The following is a 15,960-nucleotide window of genomic DNA, read 5'->3' as shown; positions in this document are numbered from 1 at the left end:
GAGCCACATCAACGCACGTAAGGCTGCGGGCCCGGATGGCATTGGCCCTGGACGTGTGCTTAGGGCATGTGCAGAGCAGCTTGGCAGGGGTCTCACAGACATTTTCAAACCTGGTTCCCTCACCCAAAGCAAAACTGTGCCAACATGCTTTAAGTCCACATCCATTGTGCCAGTGCCGAAACACTCTTCCTCAATGTGCCTGAATGACTATCGCCCTGTAGCACTCACACCTATTGTCATGAAGTGCTTCGAGCGACTGGTCCTAGCACACCTCAAAGACTGCCTCCCACCCACACTGGACCCACACCAATTTGCCTACCATATAAATAGGAGCACAGAGGATGCAGTATGCACAGTGCTGCACTCTGTACTCACACACTTGGACAATAACAACACATATGTACGGATGTTGTTTGTTGACTTCAGCTCAGCATTTAACCCTCTGAAGTAGATTAACGCGTATACGCGTTTTGGGGTATTTTCTCCTGATAACCCCGAAAAGAACTTAAATTACACTTTCAGTTTTGATCGTACAGATAAGAGCAAATACATCAAATTGAATCTGTAAAGGGTCTACTTTTTTTGTATACAGACATAATAACAACAAAACTTTGTGCACTTATAAAATAAAGATAACAAACAAGGAGTGCTGTCTGCAGCCTTTGTCTGCGCTGATCTTCATTTACAAACGCGTCATTAAAAAGAACTGTAACTCCGTGAATACTCAACACAGAGGGTTAACACTGTCATTCCCTCCAAGCTGACCACAAAACTTGGAGACCTGGACATTAACACCTCCCTCTGCAATTGGATTATGGACTTTCTGACCAACAGACCTCAGCATGTTAGGTCAGGCCACACCTGCTCCACCACCATCACACCTCCAACACCGAAGAGTACCACAGGGCTGTGTGTTGAGCCCATTCCTCTACTCCCTGTACACCCACGGACTGCAAGCCTGTGCAGGGATCAAACTCCATCATTCAAGTTTGCAGATGACACCACGATGATTGGCATTCATCAGAGACAATGATAAGACTGCCTAAAGGGAGGTACAGCACTTGGCTGCATGGTGCGCTGACAACAACCTGCTCCTTAACACCAGTAAGTCAAAGGAGCTCATTGTGGACTTCAAGAAGATGAAACGAAGCACGCATGACCCCATCCATATTAACGGGATGGTTGTTGAACGTGTGTCCAGCTTCAAGTTCCTGGGAACCACCATCTCAGAGGACCTGTCCTGGACTACAAACACCCCTCCAGCCTGGTCAAGAAAGGCTCACTAGCACCTCTTCTTCCTCAGGACACTGAAGAAGAACAAGCTGTCTTCAGCCATCCTGATGAACTTCTACCGGTGTGCGATCGAGAGCATCCTGACCAGTTGTATCACAGTCTGGTACGGGAACTGCTCAGTTGCTGACCGCAAGGCACTGCAGAGGGTGGGACAAAAACTGCCCAACGCATCACAGGGACACCACTTCCTGCTATTGAGGACATCCAGAGAAAACGCTGTCTACATCAAGTTCGCAGCATTCTTAAGGACTCCTCTCACCCTGACCACAGACTGTTTAACCTCCTGCCCTCCGGGATTCGCTTCAGGAGCCTCCGGACAAGGACCAGCAGATTCAGGAACAGCTTTTTCCCTACAGCTGTCTCCCTTACTGAAACTCTTTTCCCTGCCCTCTGACACCCACCCCCCCCCGAACGATCTGCGTGTCCAGCAGCACACCAAGATATGCTGGGCTATATCAAAGCAGATGGCAACAGAAACATTACTAGTTTGAGAAGTCCAAAGGGTCAGTGGAATCATTTTATCAATTTACAAAGCCCTGAGATACTCAAGACTGGCAGCCTGTTCAGATTGTACCAGTGAGAGAACGCAGTGCGTGTCCTGCTGCTGCCACTTCTTGCTGAAACTTTTTTTTTCAACTTTTTGTTGTATACTTACAAGTCTGTTTGTATTTATCCTGTCTGCTTAACTGAAACGTTATTTGGTTTATCCTACCTGTTCAAGTGGAACTTAGATTAGACTTTTATACTTTACAGCGGATTCTATGGACAATTTACCAAATGCATCACTGATCCATCCAACTATACTCTGCTGCTAGCTACCAATCTCCACGCTGCCCTACTGCACCTTTCTACATACCTGGCCAGTGAGTCTCCACTTCCTCGTTCATCTATTGTGGACAGTATGTCTTGGATGGTCAGTTACCCCTGCCATTCAAACTAAACTTACAAGGTCTTCATGCCGTGCTGTCCTCCAGGACCTTTGTTGTAATCCAGTCCCTTCAGTATCTCAGTTCTATCTTATCCTAAATCCCCAAGGTCTCGGCTGAAGAGGCTTCCCCATGGCTCCTCCCTCCCTTGACTATTCAAATCCGTGAAAGGATTGTTAGGCTGCATTTATTAGGTCAACCGGAACCGGGAACACTTCCCATAACACCTTAAGTACTTTCTACATTATAAGAAGAATGGCATCTACGCTAATATTAGTCACCGCAGTCACCCGGATCCAGTATGTATCCAGCCCAGATGGTGGATCGGCACCTAGAGATGACCTCAACAGACCTGAATGTCAGCAGAGATCAAGACAACTTGATGAGCACCAGAGACAGATCCCCAGTGAAGACCTCGTCACTTAGACAGCCATCGGGACAAGACCACAGGAACCAGATGATTCTTCTGCACAATCTGACTTTGTTGCAGACTGGAATTGAACTGCTGGTTCGTCTGGCTGGAGGAGAACTGTCCCCCCAACTGAGCCTGGTTTCTACATTCTGTCACTGATGGAGTTTTGGTTCCTTGCTGCTGTCGCCTCTGGCTTGCTTAGTTGGGGACACTTAATTTCCAGCAATATCATGAACTTGATTGCACATATACTATTTAAACTGAACTGAGCTGGATAACGACATCATTGGATTCAATGATAAACTGCCTTTAGCTGAAAACGGAGTTTACTATTGTCCTTCTGCATTACTGTCCTACACTATTTTTGTATTTAACATTGTAAAACTGTTTTGACACAATCTGTATTGTTAAAAGCGCTATATAAATAAATAAAGGTGACTTGATTGTGCCATAGGTTTGCGTTCAGTCTCTTCTGCTGGGGTTTCCATCCTATTGCTGACTCTGACGTGATCCTGCCTCTTTGGTATCCTGGTTGTGTTTACCACCTAAGCCTCCTCTGTTGGATGTTTCATTTTCATTTAAGGTGCGTTGTTGTGCCTTTTTGATGGGGGGGGGGGGCTTAATTCTGTTCTGTTTAGGGTGGGGTTTGTGTATTTCAGTAATGTCTTTTTCACTTACTTTCCAGTGTTAATCAGTTACCTTGGACTTTAATTTGATTGATTAGTATGGTCAAGTATCTCATTTACTTTGAGGCATAACATAGTCACGCCCAATCTCACGTTAATCTTCAGTACCTATAGAGTAGTATTGCATCCTTCATATCCTCAAAAAGTGTTTAGTTCTATCAGATTTATAACAGAAAGGTACAGGTATACGTTTCTCTCCAAAAACAGCCGAGCTCCTGGAAGTGTGCCGTGGATGGAGCAAAACAGTCATGAGCACTTGCGCGCTGACGGCTAACAAAACAGAAATTTGATGCAGTTTCACTCACCTCCTGCAGGTCTGAATCATGACCAGGATCTTTAATCGTTGGGAACACTCCATCTTTCAGTATGAAACGATTTGCAAATCCAGTGCCGAACTGGGCCTCGTTTATAAAAAAAAATTGTCACTGAAATGACGGAAGCAATCAGACACTTGCGAAACTCTGTTTCTGCCCCGGAAAAACAAACTGTATGCATTATTCACATAGTGCTGTGTTCTTTGGGAAGCTAAAAAAGGTTATCTTTCCCTCACAACCAAAAACACACTTCTTTGGAGACATTGTTCCAGAGAAAGTCCTGTGCAGTGCTGCCGAATGAAGCACGTTGATGGGCGCGCTCTTGCTCTCACTCTGGTCCATGTGTGAAGTGCCCACACAGAAATACTCTGTCAGATATTCAAATCATTTTGTTAAACTTTGGCCACATTAAACGTGAGAATCCAACTCTTAAACAGTGTAAATAACTTGTGCATGAAATAGCATTAGCCCCCATTTATTCAGTGTATTTAAGTTCTGTTTCTTTCAGTTCTTTGTCAGAGTTTGTGTTGTGCCACTTGTTCTGTTCTTAATTGGAGTGTTTGGTTTTGAGGGCTTCTGTATAATAAATGTTATACTGCTGCAAATAGATCCATCTTCTCACTTTATTGCAAACTCCACATGACAATAATTATATAATAAAACAGAATGACATGAATAAAACGTAGATATTATTTAAAAAGGAACTCCACCATCTTTGAATTGCTCTAATCCTCACACCGCTGGTCGTGAAGATGAATTTCCAACTGGTGTTTCTTTGTGTCGTCTCTGACTGAAGACAATATAATTGATCTAACTGCGATGTGGTTTCTCTCCAGTGTGAATCCTTTAATGTGTTTCCAGGATTTCTGACAGATTGAATCTCTATTTGCAGTGTGAACACTTGAAAGTTTTTTTCAGTGACTTCCTGCACTTAAACAATGCACACCGTCTTGATTTACATGTGATTAAGGACAGGTGACCGATTTTTAGCTTCACTTTCTCCTTTCGTGTTCGAATCCATCAGGTCTAAAAGAAATATTAAATCATGTCAGATTTCAAATGAGCGACAAATGTGAAATGAAAAGTGAAGCGTAATGTCAAGATCACTAAAATGACTTGAATTTATCAATCCCATCAAATCTGGTCAACAACTGCTGTGCATGATTATGATCTATTTTAATGTTATGAAGATGATTTGCATTAGAAATAACTAGTGCTGTCAGTCTATATATATATATATATATATATATATATATATATATATATTTTTTTTTTTTTTTTTTTTTTTTTTTTTTTTTTGAGATTAATCTCACCTAACAAAGTTTTTAAATATACTTTTATATTGCAATAAATTCACATTTAATCTACAAATTAATGTACAAACAAAGACAGTATGTTTTTTAGTATTTGTTTAAAGGCATCTTTTTATGATTGAAGGCCCGTATCACTGATACTGATACTGACACCCAACACTACTGATGTCTCTATGAAATTGTTTTCCACCCTTATATTTAACCTTTGAATATATCCATCCAACATTACAGTAGAATTGAGAGCTATCAATTTTAACATTAGACTTAAAAAAAATACCTTCTTTAAACCCATTATAATAATAATGTCATATTTAGCTACCAGTGTCCTCCAGCAGAAATATACATAAATTGAATAAAGATCAAACACTAAATTCTAAATTAAAAAGATGAACCCCTTGAAGCTACACAAGTTATTGATTTCCTCTTCTTCATGACTTAACTTACCAGGACACTGCTTGCACGTAGTTTCTTTCGCGCTTTGATATAAAATGATACAGGCTACAGCACGTGCTGGCACCTTTGTGCATGCAACTGAAGAGCATGTGTTACAAGTACAGTAGGCTTTTCTGCGCTCATTTGCCTAGCATGGCGCTGATGTGAAGTTGGAGCACGCATGTAAAAAGTCTCCTGTTTGATGTGGACGTAAAGATGTTCTGCGACTAAATAAATACACTTCTTGCCAAGCCCCACCCCTGCATTAACTGCATTAAATATACTTAACATGAAAAAAAAAAAAAAAAAAAAATTATGAATTACCTGTGTTAACTCACTATTTTTGACAACACTAGGAATAACTAGTTTGGTCATGAAACAATTAAAATCTTGTGAGCATCAGCATGTCTTCAGCACTATGAATGAGGAATCAAGAATAAATCCCAACCTCTTTGTTCTGCACCTATTTCTTTCTGCAGGTTTCTGGATAACTCCTGTTCTCTTCGTCATCTCCTTCCAATAGCTTTGCGGAATTTCTACAAAAATTGACAGGATATGAGATCATCCAACAAAATGTCCTGTCACTCATTGATGTTGTTTAGAAATTAATGAATGAATGAATTATGCATTTATAGAGCTTTACTACATACTACTTTACACCCAGAGGTCTCTTCTCACCAAATTTTTGGCTAAGACACCTGGATTACAGTGCCACTCATCATGAGGAGTGCCACAGGATTTTTACTGACCACAGAGAATCAGGACCTCGGTTTAACACCTCTTCTGAAGGACGGTTTGTTACACTACATTGGGGCTAGTGTTGTCACGGTACCAAAATTTCATTATTCGGTACCGATACCAGTGAAAATCCACGGTTCTCTGTACCAATTTCGGTACCAAAGCAAAACATAAAAATATGCTAATTAAAAAAAACTAAAAATTATCATCACTAAAAATAAAACCAATGCCATTCTTTATACTTATTTACAATTGTGTTTAAAGTTTTTCTACAAGTAATATAATTATGAAAACAGTAAACAAGTTTCACCCAAATTTAATTTGTCTTTTAATTAATGAAATTTAAAAACATTTTATTGTTTGTTAAATAAAGGGGATTTGCTATTAAAATTAAAACATGTAAGAAACAGTTTGTGATTTATTTCTTTAAAAAATAGTTTTATACATTTTTTCAACAGTAGTAGCAGTATCACATACATTCTACTAAATAATAGTAATATTTCTAGAACAAGGCCTTTGTGTAAAAATGAACTTTTATTTTGACGGGTTGCAGTGTTTCCCACAGCCTTACACTCCCCCGCCCCCATATATACATATGCAAATTCATTTCCTGGCAGCAGGAGGCGCTTTAAGAGCGGGAGAGATACAGGATTCTCCGGTGACGCTGAGCTCACAAACGCTGCCATATCAAGCATTACATGCTAAATGAAATGAAAATTAAATCGAAAATTTTCTAAATTCAGTCGGTTTTCTTCTGAAATACAGTGATATAAAAACACCCGCATCGGTTTTTGATTTTGAAACTCGCAGTGCTCATGTTTATTCAATGAAGTCAAAGCCTTTTGGAAAATCTATTTGTGGCGGTCAGTTTTGATATCGTAATAAATCAATGTGTGGGAAACCCTGGGTTGCCGTGAATACCTTTAAATTGACACTGGTTTTACTCACATGAAACGGTAAAATGCTTGTGAAGTGACTCAGAACAGTTCTGATGATGTTGTTTATGTATTTATGTCCTCATTGAGACGGCAGATGCTGAAATTACTGCAAGCGTCACGCGCTTCAGTCTATGTAGTAAACAAACCCGCACGTCTCTGCCATTCATTCATTCGTTCACATAGAGACGCGCAGAACATTTACAGACACTGGTCCATATGGAGATTTGATTTGATTAATTTATGCTAACTTTGACAAATTCCGTGACTGTTCATATTAAAATGTAAGTTTCATTTTCATGACTGGATTTTGAGATTCCATCCGCGTTTTCTGCTTCGCGGAAATCATAGCGCTGTATGCGTCAAGGTTGACTGGGTTCTTGGTACCACCGGTACTTAAAGAAACCTGGTACTGTGACATTTTAATTTTTTTAGTACCGACTCGGTACCGAAGTACCGAGTCTTTTGACAACACTAATTGGGGCATTAAAGCGCAAATTATAATTCACTTTTTACGCCTACATGAGGGACAGGGTACAGTGCGCGTGACGCGAATTGCGTCATCAGAAGATTGTGCATGTACTGTACACACACCAACCCGATTTTTGTAACCACGTGTACTTTGTACGCTCAGGTCGCACATGCTCACTGAAGTTATTTTGCAGTTACCAGTTTTTCCACATGGTGGCAACACTGTCCCGGACTGTTGTTTCACAGTAGAAAAATAAACTAAAGAAATGGACAACAACAAAATAGCGGAAACTGCAACAACAGTTAAAAGAGTTCAAAACTATTTGTTATCAGTCATCACTTTGATGTTTTTCTGCTTACCCCCAAGGCATCCAAGATGTAGGCGACTTTGTTTCTTCAGTAGAACACAAACAAAGATTTTTTTTAAATCTAACTGTTGCAGTCTGTCAGTCATATAATGGAAGAGGATGGGAATCACGGCTTTGAGAGTCAAAAAAACCATACACAAACAAAAACAAATTAAACCCCGCGGCTCGTGACGATACATTGATGTGTAAAAACACAAACCAAGATTGCACAGACCGATCGTTTTATGTTCTACTGAAGAAACAAAGTCGCTTACATCTTGGATGCCCTGGGAGTAAGCAGATAAACATCAAATTTTAACATTTTTGGTTGAACTATCCCTTTAATGGAGAAAAAATACCGCAGACACTGAACATGGATTAAGCTTTATAGAGCTCATGTGTCTACCGCACGTGTTCGCGCACAACTTAAAATGGGAGTATACATTGAAAGGCTACATGTTTGTACGCATACATGTACAAAAACTAAGTATACTTGGGCCTTTAGACTCACACAGCCACAGGCCACAAGGTGAGCAGCACCCCTGCTGGCCTCACTTACACCGCTTCCAGCAGCAGCCCAGTTATAACAGGAAACTTCCACTACTTGTTGATTTGGCTGTAAATACCTTACCACGAAGAGACTTCTCTCTACTTACTGTAACCTCAGATTCCGGTGATCTGGTTTCTCCACTGCATGGATCCTCGTGTGTAGCTTCAGGTGACTTTTAATAGCGAAACTCTTTCCACACTGATCACACGTGTGCGGCTTCTCTCTGCTGTGGATCCTCTCATTGTGTTTTCAGATTTGTTGACAGACTGAATCTTTTTGTCGCAGTATGAAACACTTGTGAGGTTTCTTTTCTCCAGTGTGAACTGTCTCTGGTGATGTTTTAAAAGGCTTGCCTGAAATAAGTCTGTTATCACACTCAAAGCACATATGAGTTTGTCCTCACTCCAGTATTTATATTTTCTGGTTGTTTGTGATTTTAAATTTTTGCAGACAGGAGCCAGTGCAGCACAAGTGAGAGAGAAAACTTTTTCCACATATAGAACATGAATGTGGCTTCTTTCCTTTGTATGAACTTTAAGGTGATCTTCAGGTTTGATGCTGGCAGAAAAGTTTGTCCACACTGATACACTTGAATGCCTTTTCTCCAGTGGGCATCTTCATGGGAACATTAAGGTTTGACAATTGCGTGAAACTCTTTCCACACTGACCACATGTGAATGGCTTCTCTCCAGTGTGGATTTTCATGTGTACTTTAAGGTATGCTGATAGCATGTGACAAACCCGTGCCCACTGATCCTGATCAAAGTGAATGGCTTCTCTCCAGTGTGGATCTTCATATGGAGCTCAAGTTTCTTTGTTTGCGAACGTTGAAGTCTCTATACAATCTCAAGAATTACAACGTGATCCACACCAGAATGGCTCCTCTTCCGGTGTGAACTCTCATGTGAATGACCAGATGGTTTGTTTTGTCTTGAGAATCTCCTTTCACAGGGGAAGCACCATGAATGGCTTCTCTCGGTGTGACCCTACCTAAAGTGTTTCTTTAAGGCTGCCTGATTTGTGTGTGAAAACTCTTCCCACACATGATCACATGTGATATGGCCTACTCCATATGGATTCTCATGTGTTCTTTTTTTAAGGCATGATGACAATTTGAAACTCTGTTTCCACATTGATCACATGTGTGCACAGCTTCTCTCCAGTGTGCATCCTTATTATGAAGGGCAAGACATTTTTGTCTCTGAAACTCTTGCCACATTGACCACATGAGAATGGCTTCTCTCCACTGTGGATCTTAATGTGTTCTTTAAGGTGTGCTGATCGTCTGAAAGTCTTCCAACATTGATCGCATGCGTATGGCTTACTCTCCAGTGTGGGTCACGATCATGTGCTTCATGAGAGCTGGTTTTTGTGTGAAGCTTTTGCCGCAACTGATCGCACGTGAACGGCTTCTCTCCTCTGTGAACTCTATGTGAATCTGAAGACTTGGCTTTTGTGGGAAACCCTTTCACACTGATCACACGTGAAGGATTCTCTCCAGTTGTGGATTCTAAAGTGAATCTTGAGGCACTCTTTTCTTGAGAAGCTCTTCTCCACTGATGATCACATGTGATGGGGCTCTCCTGTATGCACATTCATGTGACGCTTAAGACTTATGATGTCGTGCAAAACTCTTTCAACACTGAGTGCAGGTGTGAAAGATTCTTTGGCTTTTCTTTCTCTTTAAAAAATGGCTTTTTAGTCTTTGAGTGACTCTGAGGTTTTTCTCCAGGTTTGACATGATGTTTCTCCTCCACTTTACTCAGTTCTTCACTCTCCTCATTCTCTTCCAGTAGCTCTGAAATGAAAGAAAAAATGTTTATTTCATTTTGTAGTACATGAACATTTAAGAGAGAGAGAAGAACATGAAGTGAAAAAGAGAAAAGTGAGCCTTAAATACTGTGATCATTATGATGAACTTTTATTAGTTAATTATCTACAGTTTGTCCCTGAAAATCTCCATTGACAGGTGTTAAGAACTGGGGTAGTAACTGATTACAGAAGTACTCAAAAATGAAGTACTTGTAATTACGTGAACATTACATTTTAAAACACTCATAATCATCACGACTACAGTTACTTTATGTATGACAGATTACATGCGATTACACAATATAATAATTTATGGATTCTCCATAATTCTCTTTTTCATCTTTCAAAATTTTCATTTCTTAAATAGCCCTACTGCTTATTAAAACATCAGAAAGTCCTGTTTTTGTGGACATTCACACAGAGATGATCAGTCATTATTCAGGTGGAGAACATAATTTGAACACTGGATTTAGAAAAAATTATTTCAGTTAAGTAGTGTTCCAACATTGCAATCACTACTGATGAAAACACATGTATCACTATTGCTAGGTTATTTAACTATTTTTTTATGTCTAGGGAAACGCTTCTCATGCTGTGTTGACACCAAACGCGAGAATAGAGAGCGTCTGGCGCGGAATGATTTCAATTGTTAAGTCAATGTAAAGACATGTTTACATGCGTCTGGAAAGGTCTCGCGGCACGAATGTGCTTTTTGTTGCATTTACGCGCTTTGACGCGAATTCGCGTCTGACGCCCGAGTTGAAAAATTTAACTTTGGTGTCAATTCGCACCGTGTTAACCCATCAGGAGCCTGCCTCAGGAGTCACTCATTCAACATGGAGGTAGGAACGACTGATATTGTGTCAGTGAACAGTCACCCGGAGCTAATAGACACAAGTTCATATTTCTATAGAGACAGGAATAAAAAGGAACTCACTTGGAGAGAGTGGTTGGTAAATACACATTTAACTTTTGATGTCACGTACATGTTTATCGACCGCGGCCTTCCCGCCGTTTTTTTTACAAACTATTTTCCCCCAATAATAGCTACTTACTTTTGCTAACAAGATAAATGTGTTTCTTCAGGGACGTGTGCAGGAAAAACAAGTGGAAAAGCCTCGAATGCTCAATCTACATCAGCCATCCTGCTTGCAAACAGACAAACCGCCTAGCACTTCCCTCCCACAAGAAGCGGATTTCACCCTCGGATGCGCGTCAGTTTCGCTTTCAAACTCTTGCTTTCTACGTGCGAAATGCATTCAAAATGTTCAAGCGGCAAACTAGACGAAGACGCTCGACGCGAATTTGTCGCTCTATTCGCGTTTGGTGTGAACGCTAGCGCCTCAAAATGCAAAAATTCACAAACGGGTTTGTCTTCTGATTCTCTTTCACCCGATATCAGGAATGTGATCAGCTATACACAAAAAAAGAAGGAAATATGACCACGACCACAAGCCACACACCCCCAGCCACTCATTATTAAAAATATATATTTTAGCCACATTAAAAGATATATCTTATGTTGTAAAAATCAATACTGTCCTGCAAAAAATAAAAGAGAGCATTTAAGTAAATCATGACAACAATATAATCATATATTAAAATAAAGTACAATAATATATTATAGTGAAGGTATATTGAATATTATTATTATTAAAGTACCTGCCAAAAGTTTGGGAAACAGTACAATATTAATGATTTGAAAATAATATCTTATTCTCATCAAGGCTAAATTTATTTTAGCAAAATAAAGTAAAAAAAAATTATAAAATTGTAAGTTATTCCTGTGATGCAAAGCAGAATTTTCTTCATTTACTCTACAGTTTTCAGTGTCACATGATCTCTTAGGAAATCATTACCAATTTATTTCACTCTTAAGAAACATTAAGTGATTATTATCAATGTTTGAAAATTTTGCCTGCTTAATAATTTGTGTGGGAAATTCTGATGCCACTTTATTTTTCAGAATTTTTTGATAAATATAAAGGTTTAATGAAGAGCATTTATTTATATTCATCAAATATAGTACTTAAATTTGTAAATGCATTTATTAAATAGAAATAATTTTAAATTTCTTCACTCACTTTTTTCAAATCTTTCCATTTATGTCAAACTTTTAGAAAAAGTTGTGCTCTTCTTGCAAAAAAAATTAACTGTATGAAGAATTTCAGTCGGGTTTCAGGCCCCACCATAGCACAGAAACTGCACTTGTTAAATTACCAATTACTCTTCTTGCAAGGGCCTCCAAATTTAGGCCCTAGCCCGGCCCTGGTCCAAGACGCTAAGGCCCTAGCCCAGACCATGTCTCAACAGCTTATCAGAATTATCATTTTGCTCATAAGAGTAATACATCATTGAGTAATGTTAAGGGGTTTACTTTTTTGTGTGCACTCAAAATAACATGTAAATGCAAATATAAATGCAAATTACAAAAAAATTTGGGAATCATGCCAAACAATGCAGAAAATGAATCTAAATAAATTTAAGGTAATTTCAAAGATGTTTCCAAAAGAACAGTTATGGGTGGACGGTCCACACCACATGATGTTTGACACTTTGAATGACAGAAAAAATTACAAATAACTAATATTTTTTAAAAGTTATTAAGTTGGTACATATGTGTGAGAGATTAAACCAATTTTTAACTGGGGGGGAAAAATGCAATCAGACAAAATTTAGGCGTCACGTTATTGACCCTAATGTGAATTATGTTTTTAAGAAAAGATGCACTGATGATGTCATATCACGATTAGGGGTCGAACCAATATGTGTTTTCATGGCTGATGAAACCAATTATTTACAGGGACCAAACAGACGACAACCGATCCTACTACAGTTTCTTTGACGGACAAGTGTAAACTTTTCGCACGTTTGGTTGACTGTATATTTTATTTTGATAATGAACAGACTGCGAAAGTTAACCTAAGTTTGAATTGTTAGAAGATGTGGGGTGTGTGCAATGTTGGGGTGTGTGCATGCGAGGTGCCAGCGCAATCAAACAGCTGAATCATAAAAAAATAAAACTATAATTTTTAGATAGAGTAAGATATTAATCACAATAGAGGTTTTTTTTATTTTTGCACTTGTTCTCACAATTTAAAAACAAGATTTGTGCTTTTTGTAAAATAAAGCAAACAAACAGAAATTGCGTGTCATCATCCCTTCCTGTTCTGGTGAACAGTCCGTTTATGAAGCGACCATGTCACACGCGTATTGTATTTAAAGGTTAGCTTAATATTACGGCAGATATATTTAACTTTTTTTTTTTAAACGAATGTCGTAGTTTTTATTTAAGACTTATTACTTACATAGGATATACATTTTCCTTAAAATATCCCATTTTGACCCAGGGCTTGAAAACCTGTGCCCTAGGATAGTAGGTTCAAAGCAGAAACAGAAACGATGCTATTATTTTGGCATCACCATTTAGTGACATCATTGAATGCTTTGTCAGGTGATGGGTCACAGCGCCTTTCAATTGCTGTTCTGAATCCAGCAAACTATTTACAAATGATAAACCTCTGATTATGACAAGTGTGGTAGATAAAAGCTTTGTGTATTAGAGGAATAACTGAGATTAGCTGGAAAATGTTACATCGGTGGACCATGCTTTTGGATGCCGTTCGAGTCCCATATTACCCTACACTTACATGGCTTTGTTCTGGTCGCTGGGTTGGTCACAAATTTCCACAAATTCAAATTTTCTCACCTCACCATCTAACCTCTAATTTTGAAGGTTTTATTTTATTGTCAGTCACTTTTTATCACTGTATCTCTTACTGTGGTAAACATGCAGGAAGGGAAATGAAATAGTTCATAGCAATTGAATTCAGAACTTGTCTTCGATCTGAGGGCTGGGCGATATATCGACCGACATGATCAGGCGCATCACGTCAGTAATAGGGTTCCGTGATACCCGCGGATAAAAGCTACAATCACGACTGGCTTTCAAAGGAAGCGGCATTTGAATAGACAGAGCAGTAGATTCACTGTACAAGACTATTGCCGCCAATGTATCGTAGATCAGTTATGTAAGGCGATTCATCTGCGATAACATGAAAACGATATAGCATAGCTTGTAGTTCGATTTATTGCCCAAGCCCCTAGTTAGATTGTTATGATTTTGTTCCCTCATTTTTGTTAAATCATGAATTATTCGGAAAAATTAATCTAACAGGGCACAGTGGCCACAATGATTATAAGTCGTAGGAAAGCTAACAAGTTGCAGGAATGAATCTAGCCTATCTGTCCTGTCCCTGCAAAACACGGAGCCCGATATCAAACAATTATCTGAGGAAATGACTTAAGTTACTACATTTCTAATGCTTTCTATGTTGAATAACTTTGTGTTGTTTCTATTGTAATGTAATTTTAAAGTCTAAAATCACATTAGAAGCTTAATTTGTACATTATGAATGAATGATGCATTTATATACCGTCACTCACAACCGCTCAAATGTGTTTTGCGCTTGAGATGCATGCAACCCAAAATTAAATAGCTTAATGCCACCACTGATGGCACGAATTGATTCCAATCTCTTATCGACAATTAATTGATTAAAGCTATATAGACATCCCTAATCCAAGCTTTAACAAATTTAAGTGATATCTCCATCATACAGTAAATTCCATTTATAAGACTGGATTCCATGAATTCAGTCTATGTTTTCCCATCGCAGAAACCATAAATAGATAATAATATTGGTGTGTTTTGCAACTTCAGTGTAGTGGATTGTGATTTATTGCAGCTTCAGCCACGCCTGCTGCTGCCTTTGAGAACCAACTGATCGTGATCCACAAACCCCGGCTCCAGTTAGCATTAAACTGATGTGAGAGTGCATCAGAGCCAAACAGCATTTTTCAAAGAATTAAAATAATTTTTATCTGCAAATTAGTTTTTGAAAATAACCGATACCGATAATCATGAAAATGCTTAATATCGGCGCCGATAATCAGTCGATTCTAATAATCACAATAATTGCAGTGCCTGTAGAAATTTCATGCTCAGTCTAGATCGACCTCGGCTTTAACTAGTATTAAATTAACAACACTCTTATTACCATTATCAGTGTCCTATATATTTCACTCAACCCCCTTATACTTCTTTATAACGCGAAGAATAAGCACCAACCTGTTTGTTCTTCTTCATTACTTCAGCTGTTTCATTCTGCAGGGTTCTGATCTCCCATCTTTCTTTCCTCTTTAATAAACCTTCCAAGTTTTGCAGAGTTCCACTCCTCCTGATGCTTTGATGCTCGTCTATACTTGTAGGCTGATGGGAATGTTACTGGTAGAAGCTTCTTTGAAAATGTGTTCACTGTAGGAAAAGCTTCATGACTTGATTGTTGTGGGAAGAGCTGATCTGCCAAAAGATAAAAAAAGAAGAAAGAAAACCTTACTGGGTTTGTTTATATACTAATTGTCACATGTAAGCATTTGTTTGTCTGTCAATCAGTCTACCATAAAGTAACTGACACTTATTAACAAAATATTTTTTGATCTGCCATATCTAGTCCTAACATCATTCTGCTGGTTCATTAAAATACATGCAAATTATCTAGAAATTTGGAAAAGAAAATAATGTGATGCATATTCTTTCAAGAATAAATAATGAATTGTGAAAAACCAGCTGAAAGCATAAAATCATAAATAAATGTACAGTTTAGTGACAAATACTCTCCATCTGTTGATATCAATGAAATGAGCTTTAAGTGGAGATTTACAGGAGATC

General features: G+C 38.7%; 1 long non-coding RNA gene across 1 annotated transcript; it reads right to left on the bottom strand.

The window, feature by feature from the left end:
- Window positions 1-2,977: 2,977 nt before the first annotated feature.
- On the bottom strand, window positions 2,978-8,650 carry LOC122136684. The gene is made up of 3 exons (XR_006154316.1): window positions 8,524-8,650; window positions 5,825-5,912; window positions 2,978-4,657 (listed from the first exon to the last, which is right to left on the bottom strand). It is a non-coding gene; the product is annotated as an uncharacterized LOC122136684 (long non-coding RNA).
- Window positions 8,651-15,960: the final 7,310 nt, after the last annotated feature.

The sequence above is a fragment of the Cyprinus carpio genome, chromosome B3 (genome assembly GCF_018340385.1).
Source record: "Cyprinus carpio isolate SPL01 chromosome B3, ASM1834038v1, whole genome shotgun sequence".
NCBI lineage: Eukaryota > Metazoa > Chordata > Actinopteri > Cypriniformes > Cyprinidae > Cyprinus > Cyprinus carpio.
This window is presented reverse-complemented; position numbering and strand designations above follow the sequence as displayed.